Here is an 8,334-nt window from a genome sequence, read left to right on the forward strand (position 1 = left end):
AGTAAAACAAGTATATGAAAGCAAAATTTAAACTTGAGTTTATCTCAGCTGAATTTTGAGAACATCTGAATAAGTGATTTATTGCAAAAAAAACAAAACAAAAAAACCCTAAACCCCTAATGGCAGAAGACATTTCTTAAGAAAGGGAAAAGGTAAGAAGTCTATCTTGACCAATAATTGTTATGCTTGATGGAGAAATATTTTTATTTTAGGAGTCATTGCATTTATGTTCCTGGCAGTGGTGGAATAATTTGGAGAAGGATATCAATAATGATTCATATAATCAGGAGTATAATCAATGGCACTGAATTTTGCATGCATAATTTGCAGAATTGGAGAGTTTTCTTGTGCAATTTTTGCCACTTTAGAAAAACATAATAACACAAATAACAATAAGCACAAGGAAGAAGAAAATATTCTAGAATTGAATGTGGTGGTGATTGTACAATTTTTCTTGGTATGATTGAATTTATGAATTTATGACATGTGTATGAAGTCCTAAAAACTGTTAAAAATGGAGAGATCATTAAATGGATAAGATATGAATAAAAATCAAAGTGGATGTTAGAGGAGAGTCTTAAACTTACACCCAATCAAAGACAAGCCATGGAAAATGGTATAAATGGTGAAGTCAAAGAACTAAAAAAAAAATGTCAAAGGGCACCTGAGAAGACAAAGTAAAATGTTATAACTAAATGTGAAAAACACTAGAAATAGAAAACAAAAAGGAAGAGCACATCCAGGATGTTTTAACTGTAAAAACTGAAGAAAAATTAAAACCTTGCGATGCACCTTTGGAAGATATGAGGAAGGAAATATTGAGTGATGCAGGAAGCATTAAAAGAAGATGGAAAAACACACAGTCACTGTACCAAAAAGACCTAGTCAACAGTGCACAATTTCTTGCTCAGCATATGAGCAAAAACAATGGTCTTGGCTGAACCTCCCGAGAAGGCACAATGAGCAAAGCTCATCCGCCCGAGTTGAAAAAATTCATGGACAAGAAGTTATCATTGAAATTAAATGGTGGCAGGAATGTTCAAGGGATATTTCGGGGATTTGATCCCTTTATGAATCTTGTGATAGGTGAATGTGTGGAGATTGCAACTAGTGGACAACAGAACAATATTGGAATGGTGGGGATAAGAGGCAACAGGATCATCATGTTAGAGGCCTTGGAGCAAGTATAATGGCAACGTTCCATAGTCGACATCACTTGTTTCAATGCACCCCGCTTTCCAAAGGATCCGTTTACCGCAGTGTAAAAATGAGGCTATGTACATTTTTCATGTTCAATTTTTTTGTTAAATAAAACTTTTATAATAGTCACAAAAAAAACCAATGGTCTTAAGGAAAAAGATCAAGGGGAACTGAAAGCATTAGCTTAAAAACAAGGCTCTAAATATTTTAGAAAATACCAAAGGAAATGTTCAATAAGTTTATGAAGAGCTGGAAGAATATATTCGCTTGGGACAAGACATTTGCAAGACATGTACTTGTCCAACTTACTAAAGAGATCCCTATTTGTACATATTCCAAAGAGGGTGACCCAATAGAGTTCTCACCATCGGGAACAATATCATCAAAATACATGCATTAAAATTCTGCTTAAGATCATGCAAAAATTGTTGCAGCAATATATCAGCAGGGAGCTGCTAGAGAATCAAGTCAGATTTAGCAGATATGGAAAAGTTATAGCGTTACTACTGTCAGATGGATCATGGCTGAACACAGAGAAGACCAAACACATGTTAATTTGCATTTTATTGACTATGGCCAGGCATTTGACTGTGCGTATCCTAACAAAATAGGGATGTCATATATATATATATATATATATATATATATATATATATATATATATATATATATATAGAGAGAGAGAGAGAGAGAGAGAGAGAGAGAGAGAGAGAGAGCAATTAAATATTGTAATACACAAATGAGTGTGTCCATGAAACTTTCTTTATTCTACCCAGAGAAACAAAGAGTGCATGATTTAAAATTAGGAAAACTATAGTTCATAGTTGTATCTTGTCACCATATTTATTTAATCTGTATGTTGAGTCAATCATTACAGAAACTGTGTTATATATATAAGAATGTTGGCATAAAAAAGAATATTGGCATCATGATTGCAGGAAGGGTTATTCATACCCGCAAATCACAGATCCCATAAATTTGCTTCTGAAAATGAGGAGAACTTGAAGCACTTGTTAATAAAGATCAAGGACTACAATCTTCATTATGGATTACAACTTTATATAAAGAAGGTCAAAATGCTCACACTGGACTTTTCAAATATATTTATCTTGCTTTCATCCACAATCAATGGTCCTGGAAACAGCAGTCAAGAGATTCATAGCACTGGGAAATCTGTTGCCCAGGACCTCTGCAGGTTATTGTAAGGCAAGCTGTTACTTTCATGTACCACTATCACTAGACCTGGTATTTTCAAATGCTTTATATACATGTGAAAGTTGACATTGAACAGAGAACACTGAAACGGAGTTTATGCTTTTGAATTTTGGTGCTGGCAAAGAAGATTGAAAGTACCAAGGACTAACAGAAGGAGACATAAATCTCTTTTTTTTTTTTAACAATTTATTGGGGCTGATACAATTCTTTTCACAGTTCATACATATACATACATCAATTGTATAAAGCACATCTGTACAGTCTTTGCCCTAATCATTTTTTTCTCTTTTCTTCTTTTACATTTTATTAGGGACTCAAACAACTCTTATCACAATCCATACATATACATACATCAATTGTATAAAGCACATCCATACATTCCCTGCCCCAATCATTCTCAAGGCATTTGCTCTCCACTTAAGCCCCTTGCATCAGGTCCTCTTTTTTTTTTCTCCCCCTCCCTCCCCGTTTCCCCTCCCTCATATGCCCTTGGTAATTTATACCTCGTTATTTTGTCATATCTTGCCCTAGCCGGGGTCTCCCTTCCCCCCTTCCCTGCTGTCCCTCTCCCAGGGAAGAGGTCACATGTGGCTCCTTGTAATCAGTTCCCCCTTTCCAACCCACTCACCCTCCACTCTCCCAGCATCGTCCCTCACGCCCTTGGTCCTGAAGGTATCATCCACCCTGGATTCCCTGTACCTCCAACCCTCATATGTACCAGTGTACAGCCTCTGTCCTATCCAGCCCTGCAAGGTAGAATTCGGGTCATGGTAGTTGGGGGGAGGAAGCATCCAGGATCTGGGGGAAAGCTGTGTTCTTCATCAATACTACCTCACACCCTAATTAACCTATCTCCTCTCCTAAGCCCCTCTATGAGGGGGATCTCCATTGGCCGACACTTGGGCCTTGGGTCTCCACTCTGCACTTCCCCCTTCATTTAATATAATATATATATACACATACACAAAAATCTCTTTTATAAGAAATATGTCCAGAGTGCTCCTGAGATGCACGGATGGCAAGACTTAAGTTTTCATAGTTAGGATATGTTGTCAGGAGAGATGATTTCCTGATGAAGTGTGTGCTTGATAAAGTCGAGGAATAGTTAAAAAGAAGACCCTCAGGAGATGTATTGACAAATTGGTTGCAAGGAGAAGGACAATTGAGAGGATGGCACAGGACCAGTAGGATTTTGTTCAGGTGTGCATAAGGCCACTATGGGTTAGAAATGAATGGATGGCACATGACAAAAATAGTTTGTTCAAGAAGCTCTGAAGTTTGTGAGTTATACCCTGGGCCATTACCCAAAGATCAGCTGTTTGAAACTAGAAGGCTCTTCAGGGGAGAGAGAAGCCTTTTAGCTCTTGTAAAATATTAAATTGTTGGAAACCCAAACAAAAAGTTCTATCCTGTCTTGTAGACACACAATTTGCAAGCACTAACTTGATGTTAATCAAATATTATTCACACTCATCTGCAGACTAACACTACTAAAAAATGTTCTGCTTCCATTTAATATGAGTTATTATTTGTAACTCCAGTTCATTTGTTTGTTTTGTTCTTTATCCCTACATAGGTGTTGCTGTTTCTTTTCTGTGCCATCCAGTTGGTTCTATCTCAAAGTACCACATTTGACCCCAGAACAAAGCAACACCAAGTCTTGCACCATCCTCACCATTGTTGTCATGTGTGAACCAATTGTTGCGGCCATTGTGTCAGTCTATTTCATTGAATATCATCCTCTTTTTCACTGTCTCTCTACTATACCAAGTACGATACATAGCCTACATCCAGCCCCTCTGTCTCTCTCCAGAGTATGTTAAGCTTCATGATTAGTTAACTTTATAGAGACTAGAGTGAGGAAAGGGATGTTATTTGAAATTATTTGATTTAATTCTGCTCATTTTTAACAGGAACATAATGGAATATTGAGGATTCATAAAATTAATTCAGTTGACTATAATTATTATGACTTAAGTTCTATATTGAGTTAGTCACACAAAATTTTATTCAATGAAATAATATTTAGAATTGTGGATAATAATGCTTATTTCTAAAATATATTGAGTATATAAATACAAACCTATACATAATATTGGTAATATGGTCTCAGTATATCTTTTTTCATTTTTGATATTGATGACCAGTAGTTTTTTAATGCACTCTTTTGAAAAGCAGTTTGGAAAGAAAATCCAGGGAACCACTGTTGGCATCCTGCAACACTAGACTGGTATCTCACAGCAGTATTTTGCGATGCGCTCATTCTGAACCTTTCTGAACGGTTCCTTTACTGCTTCTTACTGCAGCGCTAACTCAAGTGGGCTGCACGAAGCCCTGGTCCTCACTCCATCAACATTCCTCAGTCATAAAATGGGAAATCATTTGTATACTTTTGTTCCCAAATATAATTTAGTACCATCTTTAGAGGAGTCTAGATGTCAAAGAAAATTGATTGTTATGCAGATGTTACTGTGGTTGTAAGGTGACAGAAAGTTGCACTTGACTCTTAGAAACCATATATGCCATTGAATAAAACACTGACATAATGGAGCCAATTATTTCATCCACTGTGTTAATCCATCTCACTGACTTTCTCTTCTTTTTCACTGATGCTCTACTTTGCCAGGCATGATGTCCATCCCAGGAAATGGTCTCCAAAATGCATATGCTGAAGTTTTGTCATCTTTTTTCCTAAGGAGCATTCTGTTTGTACTTTCAAGATACATCAGTTTGTTTTGGGGGAATCTGTGGTCCTATCAATATTCCACATCAGTATCATAACTCAAAGTCCACAATTCATATCCAGTTTTCCTGGTTAACTATACACCTTCACACACACACACACACACACACACACACACACACACACACACACACACTAGGAATTGGATAAACAGCTATGAATGGAAAAAGGATCACCAGAAGTGCAAGTGAAAAATCTGTATTATTATTTTGTTTTAAATTAATATGCAGTAGAGAGATTCATAACAATAATTTAAAAGGTAGAAATTCAGAAAATAGAGATACACTAAACATTTCATGTTGGCATTAACTTTTTCTATTGGTAAAAATTCTTTAAATGATATCTCAACCCAGAAAATCCACGTAAATATTTTTATTTGCTGTTCTAATAAATTTGTCCTTACATAGAGGATTATATCTCATACTCCAAATATACAACGAATACACAAAGAATATAAATGTAGATATGTATTAAATCAATAAATATAATCACAACTCAATATAGAGTCTACAAAGTATTTTGAAAGAGAATTTCCACATGACTAACTCAGAAAACAATCTCTAAAACTCAAACTCACTGCCCGTAGAGTCAAGTCCCTCTCATAGCGACACTGTGAGACAGGGATGGACTGCTCCGTGGGTTTTCAAGAGTGCAATTCTGTACAGGAGAGAAAACCTCATTTTTCTTCCAATCTGATTCATTAGTCACTGGGAAAATTCAGCATAGACAAATGTGACACAGCTTTCACATAGGAATGTCAATAGTCAGACACCTGGGATTTAGCTCGCTTTCACAGAAAATGTAAGTAAGTACGAGGATGATAAATACTAATGTGATTCCGCATGTGTGATAAAGAGTATATAAATTTAGCAAACTGAGATTTAGAACGATTTATGCATACCTGGATTAAGACATAGTAAATAAATTGCATCGTTATAAGAGCCAGTTCAACTTTCCTGATCCATTTGAATTAGACAAAACAAAATAAAATCTATACTGTTTCCATTTTTTATAATTAGTTAAAACACTCGGAAAATATGCACAGATATCCATATTGGGAATTGTTACATCTCTTTTCCCCATGAATGTCAATCAGCAATCTGTCTCCCTAGTGTGTACACTAAATATTTTTTTATTATTTCCAGTATTAAATTTTATATTGGAAATGTTGAACTTTAATCTCCATTGAGAATACTGAAATGAATAGAGTTTCTTGCTGATGTGTTTCTCTCTGTGGTTAACTAAAAAAAAAAAAAAAGCAACTTACAGGAACATACAACTCAGGCATATTGAAATATATATGTATGTTAGACAGGGTTCTCTTGGGAAACAAAACCAGGACACTTATGATTTTATATATATTTATGTAAACATATATATATATAACATAAGAAATAAACAGTTACTGAATCTATAGAGCAGTACAAATGGCTCAGTACAACTCACTTCCTTGAGACAGCTAATACCATGGCAGTCGGTCAGCTCCTAAGGACAGCCTGGTAGTCCCTTGTAGAGCAATTAAGGCTATCTGAGCACCAGCAGAAAACAGCAAGGCAGGTTACCAACAATCAGCAGTTGTCAGCAAGATGACAGAGTCCTACAGACCCCTGCTCAAGCGATGTATACTCTAGTAGTGAGGCGAAGCAGGTCTTAAAGGAACCCCAAACTACACAAGCAAATTCCATGGGTTAAGTGCCCCACAAGTAGTATAGCTCACAAGTTGAGTGCAGCGAACCAGGTAAGGCCACACATGGTCTGATCATCGAAGAGCAAAAGACAAGAAAGACAAGGCTCACTGAGCCATTTACATCTCTGAATTCCAATTAATCTCACCTGCGTTAATATTCTGGGTTGACACAATAAACCTATCTATCATAATAGGAACATACAATGTGGGCTTATTGAAAAAAATCACAATTTAAATATACTATCAAACAAATATGATGCAACACAAAGTATAACATTGAAAAAAATACTTCTACAGAAAGCAACCAACCATCTTGGTAGACAAAAAAAAGATGAAATAAAAATATAAAGAATGTCAATAAGTATTTCACTTAAAACCTATATAGATGTATATGAGCAAAATGCAAACTAAAACAATTACAATAATTACATTTTGAATCACAATTACCAGAAAGAGTTTTTGAGATAGCAAATCGTTATGTGAGCAGCTAGTCTTATCAGTCAGGTGTGTTTGAACCAACTAAACTTCTGGTGAGCAGTCTAAGACTTACCAGACGGTACCACCGTGTAAGTTGAACAAGAACATGAAGTTTTGGGTGAGTGAGTTTAAATTAAAGAGAGTGAAACCACTAGAGCAAAAATTACTACAATGTAGAAACAAAGTGAAAATATCAGACGAATATCGATGAATGTGATATGTAGAAATAGTTAACTTATATCATACTTGGATGTGTATATTTTTAAAATTAACATTAAAACAGTTAAAATATTCTGAGTTTTCATCCAAACTTTATCAAAAAATTGTAGAAAATAAGAGAGTATGATTTAATGCCCTAGTATTTTTGTTCATTGTACTACCCATCCAATATTTAACATATAATAGTTAATATTTGCAAAAGTGTGTACTATTAAAAATAATTATTGAATATTGAATTCAAGAGAACCTTTTCCCAAGTAATTAAGTACTGCTTATTTATATACTACCTACGTTTCTCAAATAGCAAAATGTCTCAAATTTTTAACTTTCCTTGAATGTCAAATTTAAAGTCTATATGATTGAAAGGTTATTTCCAGTCAATCAGAGAAGTACACAAACACACAGCAGGAACAAAAAATCTTAGCGGAACTTGGAATACCTAAAAAACATTCTGCCAAGAGCACTCTTGATTTCCTTGTTCCTCAGGCTAAAGATAATCGGATTCACAAAGGCAGGCACTGTGGAGTAGAACACAGATGTGAGAAGGTTTTGAACACTTGAAACATTTGGGTTGATGCCGAAACCATCAAATATAACAGAGATTATAAATAAAATAACTGTAGCTAACTGTGGGGAGCAGGTAGAGAAGGCTTTGTTTCGGGCTTCCATCAATTTCATCCGGAGCACAGTAGAAAATATGTTAACATACGAGGTGAATAAGACAACAAAACAGATTACGACTAAGCCGGCACTGACTGCAAGAACCACAGTTTCAGAAAACTGCACAGACTGG

The 8,334-nt window shown here is 35.5% G+C and overlaps 1 pseudogene; it reads left to right on the top strand.

The window, feature by feature from the left end:
• The first annotated feature begins 942 nt into the window (after positions 1–942).
• On the top strand, positions 943–1,190 carry LOC142441266 (small nuclear ribonucleoprotein G pseudogene; annotated as a pseudogene).
• The last annotated feature ends 7,144 nt before the right edge of the window (positions 1,191–8,334 follow it).

This window comes from Tenrec ecaudatus, chromosome 2 (genome assembly GCF_050624435.1).
Source record: "Tenrec ecaudatus isolate mTenEca1 chromosome 2, mTenEca1.hap1, whole genome shotgun sequence".
In the NCBI taxonomy this organism is placed as follows: Eukaryota; Metazoa; Chordata; class Mammalia; order Afrosoricida; family Tenrecidae; genus Tenrec; species Tenrec ecaudatus.